Source organism: Lissotriton helveticus, chromosome 2_1, assembly GCF_964261635.1.
Source record: "Lissotriton helveticus chromosome 2_1, aLisHel1.1, whole genome shotgun sequence".
NCBI lineage: Eukaryota > Metazoa > Chordata > Amphibia > Caudata > Salamandridae > Lissotriton > Lissotriton helveticus.
In genome coordinates, this window is record NC_136059.1 from 161,158,766 (window position 1) to 161,178,311 (window position 19,546).

Here is a 19,546-nt window from a genome sequence, read left to right on the forward strand (position 1 = left end):
TTGGCAGGGTATGCCCAGACATGGGTCCCCTGCACACTTTGACACTTGCTTGAAGCCAGCCTGGCTAATGAGGGGTGTTACTCCAAAGCCGGTCCCAAGATGCTTGTTTCCGGTCCAAGGAAGACCTGGCTTGGCAGTTCGGGTTGGACTGTTCCCATGAGGAACAGGGTCAAGACTAATTTGCATATGGCTGGGCCTGAACTGGGGTGGCGAAGCGAGCTAAAGAATGATGATTGATTCAACCAAGATCTGTGACTGGGAGTGAGTGTCTGAAAAGTTCCAGTGCTCCGTCTATCATCTCCTTATGTTTGCTAACTTTAGAATAGGGTCATCAAGATGTATTCAGTTACATAAACAGAAAACTGTATCTGAGAAAAAACACTTCAACAGCCAATCCAATTTGTCATGCTTTATTCACAAGATGCAGCCACAGCCAACACAAGTTCACGACCCTGTTGCTTCTTCAGGGCTTGCAAATAAATTAAAAAAATTAACTTAAGATAATCCATTGTTTTTTTGCATTGACATCAAAACCGAATTAATACAGTATATGGTAGAACTTTCAACCAAAATAAAAATACCATATAAATAAAAATTGACATCGAAATCATAACAGACCATTACCTATACTTATTACCATTATCAGACAATAATACCATACAATCATGAAAACCATAACAAATCATCATATGCACTTATTAAAATTATCAGACAATATTGCCAATTGCCTATCATTTCATTCCAGAATGCCCTGAGAATTTTGTCATTAATTTATCCATGGTGCAGAACATTATATCAAACTTCACGCAATTAAAGTTCTTATAGTATTCAAATTCTTAACAAGATCTTCATAGAACTTGAGATTTATAATTTAATACAAACCCCATTCCCAAAATAGAAAAATATCGCATGGATCTCCATCACAAAAGAGGCAATCATAATACAGCAATCATCATACTACTTATCACTATTATAACCAAATTCTAATTTATATAGCTGTCCGATACTTCTCTATAAATAACAAACCTACAATCTCACACACCACTCCACAATTATGCCCTACAGTCCTGTAATGCCCAGGTTAATATGAACATGGTAAGCACTTACCTCATTCATTTTTCAAGATTCTTAAGTGTATTTGTGACATACAATCTCTTGTTACTTCAAATTCACGAAACAGATCTCTAAAATAATAAATTGGAATGATAAATTTGAAAAATGTGAAAAATAATCCAACAATATACCAATGGTTTAGATGTCACTTCACCATATGTCTAACCAAATTCTGATAATCCAATTAACTTTGTACAATAGTACCACATTTTATAACCCTCTTTGTCCAATATTCAACACAACCTTAATTCGTATAATCAATATTTTCCTCTCCCTCATTAATATTGTTTCTAAATCTCTTTGAATCCCTACAGTATTACTCACCCCTTGGTGAGGGAATCATGTCTATAGATGATGTGCTAATGAGCAGATTTAGGGATGAAAGGCAATATTTTCTTTTTTTTACAATCAAAGTAGACAGCAGTCCCCTGCCTGCACTCTCAGAACTGGCTTGGGATGGTTCTCCTTTCAGATGTCTTCTGCAGGCTGCTCTCCAGATAGAGCCTTTGTGAGGGATTAGAGCAGTAGCCTTAACAAAGGTACAAAGAGATGTGTACTGCCTGAATCTTAGTGCCATCGGCAACACTGAAAGACTAATCAGGGAAGAACAAAAGGTTGTCCTAGAAGGTCCCTTTCACCTTGAACAAAGCAGCCCATCCCAAACCTTCCCCCCATCATCCACCAAATGGCAATGCTGCAGGAACACTAATCAGCAGATTCTTGCTGTGCAAAGGGCTAATCAAATCGATTTTCTAAATCAAGCTTGTCTCCTCTTGCTCCACTCCAGTGTCTATGTCTCCTCTCTCTGGCTTCAGGAATGTCAGAAACAAACTTTCACTATCTGGAAACTCAACATCAACTCCATCCTGTGCAGCAAGTCAGGCTTGGGTATCAAAATGGATCCCACAGGCCTACATTACTCTGTCTTACTCATACACTCCATGCATGTACTACTCAGGCCACATACACAACATACACAACAAACACTTGGGATGTTATCGCCAGGATCTGGGTAAATGCATAGTAGAGCAACATTACACAACTGTGCCAGAAGCCATCCACTCTAGTGACAGATAAAAAGGTCCGGCAACAACTAAAATTCACAAAACATGGTACACAGCCACAACTTATCCATGTTGTCAGGTCCCAAGACACAGTTGCCCACAAGAGACTGGGAACTTGGAAGAGATGGCACATAGGACAGTGGAAAATATGTACTTGCCCCCGAAAAACGACGTTTCTCAGACTCATATGCACAGTTATGTTACTGGAGTTTTTAAAGCGCTCTGTTACCCTGGGGTGTACTGGCGCTGTACGCTACCAACCGATGGAACATCTGTGATTATTGGCTGAGATGACCATTTAAGTGAATAGCCATGTTTTTAATCCCTTCCTGAAAAGAAGAAGCTTTGTTGAGTTTCTAAGAGGGAAGGGAAGGCTATTCCATGCCTTGGTGGCGCAATGGCGAAAGCTCCTGCCACTCCAGCTAGTCTTATTATAGCGGGGGAGGATAGCTTGTTTGGCTTGCATGGAGCATTGGGCTCTTCCTGGAACATACCACTGTATTGAATGTTTCAGGAAGTCAGGGCCAATGCCATTAAGGGCTTTAAAAACTATGCACATGGCCTTAAACTGAATCCGTAGTTCGACAGGGAGCCAACGGAGAGTTCTGAGTCCTGACCTCACCGAGACAAACCTGGGTGTACCTGTGAGCAACCTGGCTGCCGCATTCTGCACGATCTGGAGTCTGACCAAATGTCTCTTCTGGATGTTAATATAGAGACTATTGCAGTAATCCAGCTGTGACAGAATGAGTGCTGTGACTGCTGTTTTCAGGCTGTCTTCCGGGAGGAGGAATTTGATTTTACGCAGGATTCTGAGAATAAAAAAGCAGGATGAAATGACCCTGCTGATTTGATCGCCAAAGGCAAGTTTCGAACCAAGGATCACTCCTAGATTTTTCGCCCTTTCCACCGGGGCTGGAGGCACGCCCATTGCGTTCGGCCACCAATCCGGTGTCCAGAGGTTGGCAGTGTTCCCGAATAAGATGACCTCGGTTTTTCCTGCAATAAGTTTAAGGCAGTTTGATGCCATCCAGGCTGAATTCGCCCCCATACAGTTATGACATTTTGAACTAGTCTCAACCTCTGATCCTTTTTGAATAGACAACACAATTTGCATGTCGTCGGCGTAAGAGGTTAACTGGAATCCAAAAGATCTGATCAAAACTGCCAGTGGAGCAACATATACGTTAAATAATGTTGGGCTAAGCGAAGACCCTTGCGGCACTCTGCAAGGTAGAGAGAAGGGCGTGGAGCTATCTCTGCCAAGGTCCACAGTTTGTGTTCTGCTGGCCATGAAGGATTTCAGGAGGTCCCAGGCCTTGCCTTGGATTCCGACTGCTGATAAACGGTCCATCAGAACTTCATGATGGACCATATCAAATGCGGCAGAGAGATCCAGCATGATGAGTATGGCGGCACCACCCTGATCTAGGGCCTCTCTGATTTCGTCTGTAGATTTTATTAATGCCAACTCAGTGCTATGTTCCGCACAAAATCCAAACTGCGTGGTGTCTAACAAGGAGTAGGTATGAAGGAACAGGCTAAGTTGGCCGTTCATAGCCTTCTCAATCATCTTTCCCGGAAAAGGGAGACGAGAGATAGGTCTATAATTACTCGGGTCCTTTGGATCCAGGTTGGGTTTCTTGAATAGATGCTGTCTTCCAGGGACCCGGGAAATGACAGGTATTGAAAATGGAGCCAAACAATGGGGTAAGAGCCTCCCCAATAATTTCTGGAACCAATTTCAGAACCAAGACTGGACAAAAGTCCAGAGGGGAGCCTGATCGAATCTCTGATAGACGTTTGGTAACTCCATGCCGACCCAGAGATGTAAAATGGTCAAATATGGGAGTGGGCCCGTTAAGCTCAGAGAGCCCTGTTGGCACTGCCTCTTTGGTCACAGTGGATGTAAAAGTAAAGGAGGAAAAGATATTTTCAAACTTTTGTAAAAAGAAGGCATCCAAGGTCTTACATAGTTCTGAGTTGCTTTCTGTCTTGGGGCTGGAAGAGGTAGTTAGCATGGAAATAGTTTTAAACAGAACTTTGGAAGAAGATCCAGCAATTCTGATTTGTTCCCCAAAATAAGTATTTTTGGTTTCAGAGAGCAATTTTTTTATAGGTAGCAAGGCTTATTTTGTAGACCTCTCTATCAGAGTTACTATACTCTCTCCTCCATGCTCTCTCCAGCTTTTTGCAGTCTAATTTGTGGGTTTTTAAACTTTCAGAATACCACGGGGCAGAGGGTGATGCCCGCTTCAGAAAACACCATTTACCTGGCACTAATTTCCTACAGGCAGAATCCACCCAGTCCGTATAAATGGTCGTAGCTTCTTCTACGTTAGAAAATGGTACGGGTAATGAAGCTCTTAGAAGGTTTCCTAGAGCAAGATTGTCAATGCTTTTCCAGGCCCTTGTAATTGTGGCTGCCTTGACAGGAGGTTTGTGATGATTGTGCATAACTTGTTTAAATTCAAATAAAACCACCGCATGATCAGTCCAAGTAAGTGGTACTGTATTAGTGTAAACAAGATTGGGGATATTGGAAAAGATACCATCCAGTGTATGGCCTGGGGAGTGAGTGGTATCTAGCACTAACTGCTTAAGGTCACCTCCACTAAAGATTTGCTGCAATTTTACATTATCAGAGTCATTCAAATCTTCAAGATAAAAATTAAAATCGCCCATGACAAACTTATTACATAATCCTTCCTCTAAAAGTGTTCCGATGGAGTCTAAAAATGCACCCCTTGGCCCTGGAGGTCGGTAGAGGAGGATAGTGTTAGGTGTATCATGATCCGATGTTTGAATATTGATTGACAGTGCCTCACATGTCTGAATGGAGGCTTTGATGAAAGTGGGTTTCAGAGAGTGGTAGGCACTAGTGGACCAACACAATCAGACACACGTCCAGCTCAAAAGAGGCAAACTCCACCTATGTGGAGTTACGTTGTCTGGCAACAGTGTTTGTTGTGACTCTTTGATTTTAGCTATAGTTTGCGCTCAGTATGTTTGACACCTCACATTTGTTGTTATTTCCTTGTTAAGTTTCCTTTCATTCTTTAGTTTCTATAACCTCTGTTTGTTATTCCTGCCTCATTACCTTTGTGTCAGTTTGTCTCCTTGTACAGGCCTCCTCTATCCAGGTGAGTGGGATGAGGATTGGACAGCACCCCTCATGATGTCTGTGGTGGTTGGGATTTCACCCCTTTGTCAGTGCCTATGGGTCAAATTTTGGTACAGGCTCAGTTTCACTAGTTGCCACTTGCGCCATATGAAGATGAATGTCGTATCCAGCTGTTTCTGCTGTAGAGATCAAATGGAGAGAGTTCCTGCACACAGTGTAGTGATGTGTTGTGGTTATGATCATCTGGACGGAGGTGATTCATATCCTTTCTAAGGTATTATTTCAGCGACTTATTCACACGTTAAGAATGCGCTGCTGGGTCTTTGGAAGGCCTGGAAACAGATATACAGAAGCGTGCATAAGTTTAGGTCCCATACTGCCATACCAGGAATGGCGATGTCTGGAAGTGTCTGAGATAAAGACTTTATGAGGCTGATGGACAAATGTTAGGCTGTGGAAGGTCCAATGGTTGCCCAAAGAAGCACAAGAAGATATGCAGATGGGGAATGTCACATTTTAATGTCATTATAACATGCTAATGTAAAGGTTTCCCACTAGTGTCTGGTTTCCTATTTGGGGGCAGAATCACTTGGGCAACTTGGTCTGGGACAAGAATGGGATGGATGGCGTTGGCCTTACCACTGCGAAGGTATGGGAAATCTCTTTGCTCTTTCTTCTTTAGTACTTGAAATGCCATTAAAAAAAAGTGTCTTCCGGAAAGGACCTCCTCCATATGTTGTCAGGCAGGGGCTCACCTATGGAAGACCCAGGCATCCGTCAGAGGTTTGAGGACTTCTCCCAAGCATTATACATGGCGGAGCTGGAAGGGACACAGGAGCTCATAGATTATGTTAGCAATGCTTCATTCCTGCAGCTCGCGTCACCCCTTAGGAGGCCCAAGAGAAACCAATAGATGAAGCCAAGTTATCTCAGCTATTGCATGCTTAAAGAGGCAAAAGGCTCCCGGGCCGGATGGGTTCACAGGCCTATTCTCTAAATCCTTTTGTACCACCTTAGATCAGATTCTCACCCCCTTATACAACTCTTTCGCTGCTTCCTCCTCCCTCGCTGACACCATGCCCGAGGCTTCCATTTTCATAATTTCTAAGCCTGGGAAGGATCCTAAACAGTACTCCTTTTATAAACTGATATCCCTGCTCAATATTGAAGCAAAACATTTCTCTGTAATATTGGCGGCACACTTAGCTCCATTAATGCCGAGCCTCATCGACCCTGACCAAGCTTGGCATATTCCCGGCAGAAACATGGGCGATAACGCTAAATGCGCCCTACACTTAATTGATACGGTTTGGTGCTAAAATGCCCCAAACCCTGTTTTTAGCTGATGACACTGAAAAAGTGTTCAACAGGGTACACTGGACCTTTTTATGGTCAATTCTGGGGGAGTAAGGGCTTGCTCCCAGATCCAGGTCATGGAACGCCAGCATCTACACCCACACAGTGGCCAAGGTTCCCTTGAATGGAAGGGCCTCTGGCAACTGGAAAGGCAGTGGGAGAAGATTCTATACCTATAGGATTGTATAAGATATTCAAAGATATTCTGACTCCACTGTTTAGAATGGTTATGCAAAGTATAGGTGTCACCGGGAAGGCAACAAAATCCTGGAGCATAACGCAAATGGTGTTTTTTTCGAAAAAAGGGTAAGGCGGCTGATGAATGTGGCTCTTATGGGCCTATTTCATTAATTAATGTAGATGCCAAGGGGGGGGCATATTATCAAGACACGGCGTTAACATTATCGCCGTGAACATGGGCTTCTTTGGGAATTCTCTACGGCGTATTATCAAGCCCATTATCGCAGCTTTAGCGGCAGTTTTCTGCCCTAAAGCGGCGATAATGTTAACGCTGGGCCCCCAAGATCTTTGCTAAGATGTTGGCAAACCATCTCTCTTCATCTATGCCTGGGCTGGTGTCTCCTCATCAACATGGGTTTATCCAAGGCAGGAATACTACAGCCCATGTTAATATGGCAATAGGGGCATTTGATGTGGCTGAAAGGAGGGCAATCCCTTTAGGTATGATTCTTTTGGATGCCGAGATTGACAGAGTGGGATGGGATTTTTTATGGACCATACTTGACAAGTTCTGGCTTAAAGGCCAATTTAAGTGGTGGATAGAAGCCCTACATGATAAACCCGCAGCAAATTATCATAATTAGGCCTCCAGTCAAAAGCCAATCCCGATTCATTCTGGCACTAGACAGGGGTGTCCCCTCTCTCCTTTATTATTTGCATTATTTATTGAGCCGTTTATTTGTACCCTGCAATTGCATCCTCAAATGATCCCCTCAGTATCTGGCGATGTACCACTTAAGGTCATCATTCACGCAGATGATGTAGCGTTTTTACAACCAATCCAATCAAAGCTATTACGATGATTGAGGGAGAAGCTGCAAAGTTTGGTCGTATTTCAGAATATAAACTGAATCTTAAAAAAACACAAACACTACTTAATTTTAAACCTGAAAAACCAATATCCGGGGCCTGCATTGTAGCTACCTATCTGGGGGTAGACAAGATATTCACTTTGAATTATGAATTTCTACTGAAAGACACAATTAACATGCTCAGGAAGTGGCACAAACTTCCGATTGGTATAATTGGATACTCCAATATTATTAAGATGAAGATACTGCCCAAATGTTTGTATTTATTTAGATCTATCCCTTTGCAGGTTCCAAATGTATTTCTTAAGAAATTGGAGGGATCTCTTGGTAGCTTCATATGGGGATATAAAATAGCTAGACGAGCTATTGATTTGTTAAAGCTAATATATGAACAAGGAGGACTTGACTTTCCCAATTTAAAAAGTTACTTTTGGTCTGCTTTTGTAACCCGTTTTCGCAACCTCTTAAAGCCTGAGCACAAAAATTACTTCCATCAATTTATACTTGGTGTGGACAGTAATGTGTACTTATATAGGACCAATGATCCAAACTATTTTAAGAGAGTCAATTCTAAGACTTTAAGGGATAGCACGTTCATTTGACGCACGATTCATACTAGATACAATATGTCATTTTACCATGACAAACCTCCCCTATGGGATAATCCGATATTCCCAAATATTTTCCATGATGCTGTTAGTAAACGATGGACTAGATACGGGGTTACTTGCTTGGGAGATCTCTATGATTACAATGGATTTCTCTTCTTTAATAGCCTGCAGATGGTGCACAAACTGCCTGATTATATGTTTTTAAAATACATACAGATTAGAGAATATTTGGTCAGACACTTAAATCTCATCAAACCAGCAACTCTCAGGTATGGGAATGCTTACATAGTGGGAAAACAAAGTCGGTGATAAGTGAAATGTATAAATGCTTACAGAATCTAAGGAAAAATTACTCTGAAAGATTAGAGGGGCGCTGGAGTACAGCTTTGAGGTCACATCTAACGCTATAGAACAAGCGCTGAATACTATAGCTAGTTCAGTGCATTCCGTTAATTTGCGAGCACAGCAATTCCGTACTATATGCTTGTTTTATTATACGCCGGAAAAATATCCAAATGAGCTAGGCTTGGTTCGGGCAATGATAAGACAAAATGCCCCAGATGTGATTTATATTCTGCGAATATTACTCATATGTTTGCAACCTGTCCTGAATTAGAGAAATATTGGCAGCAGATCAGCCAAGTATTTTCTCAGAGGCTGGGAATAATGACATCAATAACGGTTACAGAAATTATGTTGGGATGTAAGATAGTGGATGCTAGACTTATGCGATTACCTTCAATACTGCTAGTTGCTGCTGGATTGGCAATAGCCCATGTATGGTTCTCTTTTAAGCCACCTTCTGTAAGCGATTGGTGGCAGTTGGTAAAGGATACGTATGAAATGGAGAAAGCTTTGGCTAAGGCAAGGGGTACACGTTCTATGATAAAGCTAGAAGCAATATGGGGACTTTTGTTTTTAAGCTACGCTAAATTGTTACTTTGAGGTATATGCTGTTGGTTTGTTTTGTTGCTCTCTCTTGTTCTTGTCTTTATATTATATAATTTTGCTTATTTCCCCGGTTACCTAGTCATTTCTCTATGCTGGTTTTTTACATATATTTTCTTGCTTGTATTGTTTTCTTATATATGAAAATTGGTGTAGTGTTTGTACCCCATTTGTTGACAATAAAACTAAAAAAAAAACTTTAAAAAAAAAGAAGGGCCTCTGACGCATTTCGGAATTAGTGGGGTACGAAACAAGGGTGACCCCGTTCCCCCCTGCTGTTTGCCCTCTATATAGAGCTGCTAGCTATTGCGATATGGGCGCAGCAAGATGTCAAGAGTGTACACATTGGCAAGGAAGAGCACAAAGTCTGTCTATAGATGATGTGCTCCTAACACTATTGGAGTTAAAAAGACTGCCTCACCTAGGTTCCTGTATCTGGTCAGGTCCTTCCCTCTATGCCACAGAGAAGGGCTCGTAAACAGATTCAACGCATTCTTAGCAATTTTATCTGGGTGGACTGTGGGATAGATTCCCTAAAAGCATGATATGTGTTCCCAAGTCTGCAGGAGGACTGGATGTCCCACATATAATGCGCTACTATTATGCTGCACAACTTCTGGACAGGGTGGGGTAGGGGAGAGTGGCAACGGAGAAAACCAGTGGGCATATTACCAACAACTAGCGATATTTATCTCTATATGGGCTTAGCGATGTTTTTTTATCGCCAAGCATCGCCGGATATTATCGCAGAGATAACGTTTATCTCTAAAGCGATAAAATATCCGGCGATAGCGGCGAAATACGTGAATATCGCTGAGAATACAGCGATATTCACGCATTAACACCAATAGAGTTTTAGCCATAATATCCACCTCCCATTGGATATAATGGCTAAGAACTGGTCTGAGCAGGCGTTAGCTTTTGGAGATATTCGCGCTTAGCGCGAATATTTCCATCGCTACGCCTGCGTTGATAATAGGCGATAGCGATGTTAGCGACTGTTTCTAGTCGCTAACAGGTTGGGTACGCCCACGTTGCACGTCATTAGCGATAAATATCGCTGATATGCAAACCGGGCCCCAAACCGCTCGCTATCGCCTACAAGCTGTCGCTAACTGCTGTTAGCGACAGCTTGCTAATAGGGCGATAGAATTATGGCCGCTTAGCGGCCGAAAACGGCCACAAAAGTGGCGATAATCTCTTATCGCCCTCCTTGATAATATGCCCCCTGGTGCTTTATAGATCAGATAATTTCAGGTGACCCTATTTGGATGGCTCCCTGGCTTCTGAGACATCATTGTGCTTAGGGTCTTTACTCATCGCCGATTACTTGAGCTCACTCTCATCTTGGGATTCGGTCATAGCATCGGTGGTCTCCCAGCATACCTGTCTCCTCTAACCCCCATCAAAGGAAACACAGATTTACACTGCTGGGATGGACAGGAGTTGGTTCATTTTTTATTGCAAGACAGTTTTGCAGATGAGAATAAATTGTCATTTAGTATTTAACCAGGAAGTGGCTTAATGCTGCAATGCCCGCCACAGATCAGTTTTTTTGCAGACATCAATAACGCCTATGTGTCCAGTAAACTTTGTGACTCTGACCATGTAGTTGAGGGCATCAAACAGTGCTTAATTTGTAAAAAATAAGTGATGTGGCTCTCGTCAGGTGGCCACTGCAGCTTGCACCAGACAGTGCCCCTGCCAGCGCTACCAGTGACACCGACAGCACAACTACTAACCATCACACTCTTAAGTGTGACACTTCAAATTATTCCAGGCCCTCAAAGCTATAAGAATGGTTTGGGCAGCAGGTTATAGCCACTCTTAATGTTTATTGAATTAATAATGAACTGTTGTTGTGGTCAACTCTACATGAGCTAGACAGCGCCACCTTGGGGCAGGCTATCACAAGCGCCACTATTGACGATTAGTGTTGAGCACCAGAAACCACCGGCTCAAATTAAGCACTGGCATCAACAATTCTCTGCCACATGCAGGTGACAGCACAAGTCATCTTCCTGGGTGGTACCGAATACATGTCCCCAAGGCACTCATCTTGTGATGTATTTTTTCCTTTAAAATATTTTGCCCAACAAGACGGGGGTGTATATACTTCTGAAGTCTCTGAGGGTCCTTTCAATAGAAGCGTTCAAACAGGGAAATGCGAACACTCCACTCCTGGTACCAAATATGTAGCAAGCTTCTATGTGTAGGCGGGCAGGAGGATTACATCAGATAGAACAAAGTTCAACTCACAGTGTGTGAGATTTATTCTTCAAGTAAATGACCCGCGAGTCATACACCATGTAAGCCAAGGGCCGCCATGTTTATAACTGCCCTTCATGCACCCGGACATTTATAATTGCATTGGCTTTGCCCCTGGAGGGGGAACTTGATAACGATTTTACTGTTCCTTACCACTAGGTTTAACCTGGCGCTATGAAACAGTAAAAAAATACTACATGTCTGTTCATCTAAATTGGTAGGGGGACATGTAGCCATTTCTCAGAGGGCCTTTACTCTCCAGGGCCGTTGGAGAATTTTGGCCACGGCCGAGACAGAGTACTCTCCGCTGTGGCCAGACTTGAGGTCCAACCTCTATTAAATTTGGGGGGCGGACCACAATATTGGTGGGGAGGGAACTCCGCTGCTGTTGCCCTATATCCATTTTTAAATGCTTCACCTTGTTGCAGGGCACAAGTCCTAAAAAAAGAAGTGGGGGGACTCTCCAAGGTAGGCGTGGTCACAGGAAGTGACATCACGACAGGAAGTGACATCACGACAGGAAGTGACATCACAACAGGAAGTGGCATCACAGCAGGAAGTGGCATCACATGTAAGGCAGATCTATCATTTGCATATAATGCAAGATTTAACAATTGAAGCTGCTTGGTACTTAAGCCTGTGACTTAAGGTCCCTGCATGGAGGAATTAGCAGCCCAAATGTGGATGAAGTTTGGCGAAGGTGACATGAACACATTTTCAAAACGCTACAGGAAAGTTTGACTGCAAGATTTAGTATACATTACAGGTTCCCAGAGAGGCTGCTTCCCACACTCGATAATGACTATTACACACAGTAGGGCTCCATATTCACGTTATTCTATTGATGAGTGTTATATGTTATCTCCCCACCTATTGTAAACTAGCGACTCTGTATTAAATAGTTTTGTCCCAGCTGCCTCTCTCTAGCTGTGGCTAGATTTATTTATTTTATTTATAAAGTTTTATATAGCGCGAACTTGATCCCGAAGGATATCAGAACGCTTTACAATTTGCAGCAAAGGTAACAAATCAGAACATTAGTCTAACATTGGGAATCTTGGCTGAAGACAATGGAGCTGCCGGGGCATTAGCTTGGGTCAATGCCTAAATTTTAGATATATTAACTGGCCATTGTATTTATTTTAGCAGATTTATTTATTTCTATTTATTTTAGGAAATGAATTTAGTTTTGGTATATTTTAGTTTGACTTATTTGCCTTAATTTACTTCAGTGCAACAAAATATAAACATTGCTTTACTTTGTATTAATACTGTTTATTTTTGTGATAGTTCCTAAAAAAAGGGCCAATTATGACTCATGCATTGTAATGGTTGTTTCCCCCTTTACAGAGACTACTTACTATAAAATCGGGGTGGGCCTAGCTCATGATGTCATTTTGTGGGGACCCCTTGAAGAAAGCGGGCAGAACCTTTGCAAAACTTTGTGCCCCCCTATCCAGTAGTGCAATTATCCAAACACTGACAGGATTGAGCCTAAATTAAAAATATACTGACATACGTAATGCCAAGTCAGACGTCATCATGGAGTCATGTTTAAATGAACAATCCAGCACCATCCTACACCTCCCCATTCCACAAAATTATACAATTCAGACCAACAACACAAACTAGAAGGGGGCGTTGCTGTCATCATTAAACATTCCATGTGGAAACAGCGACACACGGAAGAACACACAAGGGTACACCATCATACTACTTACATTTTGTAGCCTGGTGTCAATTGTTCAATGCAGGGCGTAATTTGTGCCAGTGCTTAGCGCCGGCACTTAATTGGCAGGGCCGGGTCTAGTGGGACTCTGATTCTACACGCACGAGGCGCACAGTGCATGTAAAATGTTTTCATTTAACTTACAGCACACTTGCTAGTACTAATACTTAATTAACTCCTCAAGTCTCGTGCAGCCGCATCGCATTGTGTTTAGTTTTTCACATCTCAGTTTACCCTTAATTGTTCACGATCACTTGAATAATGAAATATTCTGAGTGGGAGAGCTCTTTGGCAGCACTCTGCCAGGTTTCTCTCTCGTCACTCTCATGCTGCTGTGTTAAAGAGCCTTGGTTCTACCGCACAAAGAATTAGGGTGACCAACTGGCATTGGTGCAAATTCAGGACGGTGAGTGTAAAAATTCAGGACAAAGGGTCAAAATTCAGGACACAAATTCAGGACAGGAGGTCAAAATTCAGGACAAAACTTTAGGACAATAGGTACGTTTTACAGACACATCAGAGGTTGTGCAATAGTATATAAGTAAGCCCAGCCATTTCCAAAAGTATTCAACCATTTGCAAACCTATCCATCATGTATCCTTCCATCTATCATTTCACTCATCCATCCCTTCATCCATCCCCTCATCCATCCTTTCACTCATCCTCCATTATCCATCCACCCTTTCACCCTATCCATCTGTACACTTATCCATCCACTCTTCATCCCATCCATCCATTCACTCATCCATTCAGCCATTTACCCTTTCACCAATCCAGCCATCCTTTCACTTACTAATCCTTCCACCCATCCACTCTTTTAGTCATCCATCCATCCTCCCTTTCTCTCTCCATCGACCCTTTCACTTAGCCTTCCTTCCTTCCATCCATCCATCCACCCACCCATCCATCCATCTACTCATCCACTCATGAATCCATCCATTGCCCCTATCACTCATCCATCTATCATTTCACTCCTTCACACATCTATTCATCCTTTTGTCCATCTACTCTCCCTTTCACTCACTCATCCATACTTACACCCACCCTTTCACTCATATGTCCATTCATTCACCCTTGCACTTATCAATCCATCCATCCATCATTTCACACATCCACCTACCCCCCATCATCCACCCACCATCCACACACCCACTCATCCATCCTTTCACCCACCCACCATCCAATCCACTGATCCATCCTTTCACCCATCCACCATCCACCCACCCACTCATCCATCCATCCTTTCACCCACCCACTCATCATCCATCCATCCATCCTTTCACCCACCCACTCATCATCCATCCATCCATCCTTTCACCCACCCACATATCCATCCATCCATCCCTTCACCCACTCTCCATCCATCCATCCTTTCACCCACCCATCCATCCATCCCTTCACCCACTCTCCATCCATCCATCCTTTCACACACCCATCATCCATCCATCCATCCATCCGTCCTTCCCCTCATCATCCATCCATCCATCCCCTCATCATCCTTCCCCTCATCATCCGTCCATCCTTTTCCCTCATCATCCATCCATCCTTTTCCCTCATCATCCATCCTTCCCCTCATCATCCATCCATCCTTTTCCCTCATCATCTATCCATCCATCCATCTGTCCTTCCCCCTCATCATCCATCCATCCTTCCCCTCATCATCCATCCATCCTTTTCCCTCATCACCCATCCATCCTTTCCCCTCATCATCCATCCATCCATCCATCCTTCCCCTCATCATCCATCCATCCTTCCCCTCATCATCCATCCATCCTTCCCCTCATCATCCATCCATCCTTTCACCCACCCCCTCATCATCCATCCATTCCCTCATCATCAATCCATCCATCCCCTCATCATCCATCCATCCACCCTTCCCCTCATCATCCATCCTTTCACCCACCCCATCATCCATCCATCCATCCTTCCCCTCATCATCCATCCATATATCCATCCTTCCCCTCATCATCCATCCATCCATCCATCCACCCTTCCCCTCATCATCCATCCTTTCCCGTCATCCATCCATCCTTCCCCTCATCCATCCTTCCTTTCATCCATCCTTCCCCTCACCCATCCATCCATCCTTCCCCTCATCATCCATCCTTTCCCGTCATCCATCCATCCATCCCCTCATCCATCCTTCCTGTCATCCATCCATCCTTTCCCCTCACCCATCCTTCCATCCCATCCATTTATCCTGCCCTTCATCCATCCATCCTTCCCCTTACCCATCCATCCATCCCATCCATTTATCCTGCCCCTCATCCATCCATCCTTCCCCTCCATCCATCCATCCATCTCCTCATCCATCATCCTTCCCCTCACCCATCCATCCATCCCATCCATTTATCCTGCCCCTCATCCATCCATCCTTCATCCTTCCCTTCATCCATCCTTCCTTTCATCCATCCTTCCCCTCACCCATCCACCCATCCCATCCATCTATCCTGCCCTTCATCCATCCATCCTTCCCCTCCATCCATCCATCCTTCCCCTCATCCATTTATCCTTCCCCTCATCCATTTATCCTTCCTCTCATCCATCCTTCCCCTCCATCCCTCATCCTTCCCCTCATCCATCTTTCCCCTCATCAATCATCCAGCTACCCTTCCACCCATACATCCAGCTATTTACATTTTCTCTCCATCCTTCCCCTCACTCATCAATCCATCTATCCTCTCTCATTATCCATTTATTCAATCTTTCATTCATCCATTCACCCTTTCACTAATTCATCCAGCCATTCACACATCCCTTCACTTACTCACTCGCCCACCTGTCCATATTAATTTTGAGCTGAGCCCTTTTGAGAAGAGGCCCATCAAGAACTTCACCCTCGCTGCAGGGGCCGTTCCAGGACTGGGACAGAAGCCACCCAGGGCGGAGACAGGATCCACCACAGGGGGGGACAAGAGCCATCACAGGCGAGGGTGGACTGGAGCCACAACATAGGGGGACAGGAGCCATCACAGGCGGGGGGTGGACTGGAGTCACAACATAGGGGGACAGGAGCCATCACAGGCGGGGGTGGACTGGAGCCACCACATGGGGGACAGGAGCCATCACAGGCGGGGGTGGACTGGAGCCACAACATGGGGGGACAGGAGCAGGAGTCATCACAGGAGAGGGAAGGTGATCCACCAGGGTGGGCATGCAGTATTCTAGTATCATCTTGGGCTTCTCGCTCCCTCCTGCACAAGACAACGAGAAGACAGGCTCTATGTCCAAAATGCCACCCCCCACTGTGATATACAGTACTTACAGAAGATACTCTAAGAGAACTGATTGAACTGATTGTCCTCCATACTTTGTTCATCAGTGTGGGTGCGATTGTGCCATTTCTTTATTGTATTACATTATGCATGTTTGAAGAACCGAGGTTTGCTTACAAATTAGGGACAGTAATTAAGCTCGGTGAAGAGAAGCAGGTGCTGCCTCGGTGTAATCAGGGGTGTAATCTGGCCGAGTCTAGGATGTTTGGGGCCCTGGGTAGAAATGGATGTGTGAGCCCCCCTCTAAATAGCAGATACAAGACGCATTCAGGGCTGTTTGCATGCGAATGGATGCCCTGCTCCTGAACCTGCAGCACCTCCCTCTGTCACCTTCACGCACCTCTTAACAGCTCATCAAGGGCTGGAGGTGTGAGGGCTGCCATCCCGCTGTGCCTCTACAGTGCTGCTGCTGCTGGGGGTCGGAGCTTTCATACAGCCTCGGAGTCAAGAAGGGAGGTGGGGGCAAGCTGTGCCCGGTTCAAATTACGGAAATGCTTTATTTACTTTGTGCGCGCCGCGCTCCCGTTTTTTTAATGGTGGACGCGGTTTTGATTTAGCAGGGTGGACGGCGTCCACCCTGAAAAACCCTCGGAAATAAGTGGGGGGATGCCGTCCACCCGCGTGGTACCCCGACTCGTGCCCTGCCTTGTTGGGTTGACACGAGGGGGCTAGTTTTATGATCCCATCTTTGTTTATTAGGTGTTTATTGCCCTCAGTTCACATTATAAACATATCTGCGTGTCTCTCAGGAGCGGAGCTACCAACAGTGCATCAGGTGTTGTGGCACTGGGCTCTAGGAGTTTTAGGGGCCCTCTGGACTCTTAAAACACCTCTATTTGCTTCCATATTGAGGGTAGGATGGGTCCATTTTCCTTACTTCCCAGCAGGCCCAGGGCGCCCTTGGCACGTCACTGGTCTCCTTGTGTCTTCAGATGACGGGTGCGTAGCATGAGACTGTGGTCAGCGGCCCCCTGCTGGCCAGCTAGGTTTGCGCTTTATAAACATCCTTAAAAAAATACCAATAAAAAGATATTCAAACTCTGACCCTTATTGAGGCCTGCACTATGATATCCTACAGTAAGTCATATTCTGAAGTGTTAGAGGCAGGATGCTGGTGACAAGCGCCTGGTTGAGGTCACAGACTATCCTACAGCTGTTCTCACAGGATCTTGGCCGTATGTGCACTGTCCACTCTTGACGGCAGGTGTCAAGGTGGGGAGAAGCTGCAACAGGTGTATGTTGGAGGTGTCTGCCTCCTCAGGTCGCACGATTGATACCCCCATGATATAAAGTAATATATTACTCTGCGTACTCGATAGTTACTTACACACCTGAGGTATTGGACTAACTAGTCCCTACTGCAAGGACCAACGAATCGTCAGAGTGACCGATGCAATGGACTATCTTATGAATTATGGACAAATGCTGTAAGATATATTCCTGTGTGATTCTGTATATTGCAGTTTTTAAAGAGAAATGTCAAGGTCTGACATCTAAAATGGGTGTTACTTGTAACTATTTAATTTTTAGATCTGGTCTTAGTCCAGATATTTCACTTTTACTAAAATGATACGTATTATACACTTACTTTTTGGGCTTTCAGCCAATCTTCTTCATCCGATGGTCTGTTATCGTGTCATTAACATTTTCTTCCGCCCCCTACAACATTCATCATGGAACAATGGGTCAGTCCACAACAGCTATTGACTAACTTTACTTTAAGTGATGTCATTCAGCCCCTTCACAAGGAGCACATTCACACACAAAGTAGTTCCTTTCAGCTTGAGGGACTCCCAGGGCAATGGGTACTTTTTTAGATCAAAACTATATTTTTTGTTTTTAGCTTGTTTTTATTTTCAATTGAGAAGGGTCCAGCAGCTTCTCATCAATAACGTTTTGAAATGACTAAATTCAACAAGTAGAACACCAGACCTATTGGTTATGCAAATGCTATTTTTTTTTTTTTTAAAGTTTTTATTAACTCAAAACTTCTCATCGACAGTCATGACAACATATAAACAGTAATCTTAAATTTTTACCATTTTACATTGTTGGATACACATTTCTTATTCGTATAGTACTATCACATTTTTCTGAACACAGTTATAACAGTTCCCGCAGTTTCAGCACTACCCTATTCCTCCTCCATTTCATCGTCTGAGCTTTCTATTACAGATTCCGGTAGCAGGTCACACAAGTCTCCCCGGAAGCTATTCCAGGGCGCCCAGATTTTATTCCATTTACGCGGGCTTCCCCTGTTCACATACACCGTTTGTTCCGTGATCATTGCAAGGTACATGTTCCCACACCACATCGCCAACGTTGGCAGGTCCACCGCTCCCCATTTCTGCGCTATGTCTCTATTGGCAACCATGAAACCCAGTGTGACCCAGATCTGTCCATGGCGTGTAAGGTCGTTGGGGTCCCATATGTTTAATAGACATTTGCGTGGCTCGGGCAAAAGGGATAGTTCCAGTGTTTGTGAGATTGTACGTAACACCTGTCTCCAGTACTCTGTAATTGCTGGACATTCTCACATAGTGTGAATAAATGTACCCTCCTCTCCACATCCTCGAAGAAAGTATGGATGCTGTGCTCTCTTCAGCTTATGTAATGTGGTTCTAGTGTAGTATATGCGGTGTACTATCTTGAGCTGCACTAGTCTAAGTTTGGCAGAGACTCCCACCTCCTTAGGAGATGCCAATGCTTCCGACCATTCCGAGTCGTCCATGTCTCCTATTTCCGTGGCCCACTGATCCCGCAGTGTCGCTGTAGGGTCAGGCAGGTTATTAATCAATTTTCGGTATGTGAGCGAAGTTGCTCACTTTTGCATAAAATCAGTGAGTAAATGGTCTTCTAATGGGGAGGCCTCCGGTATTTCCATATCTGGTGGAAGTGCCGTCAACAACGCATGCCTAATTTGTAGGTATCTGTATGTTTCAGTCGGGCCTAATTCATATTGTCGCTGTAGTTGTGTAAACGGAAGAACCGTGCCTTTATCCCATA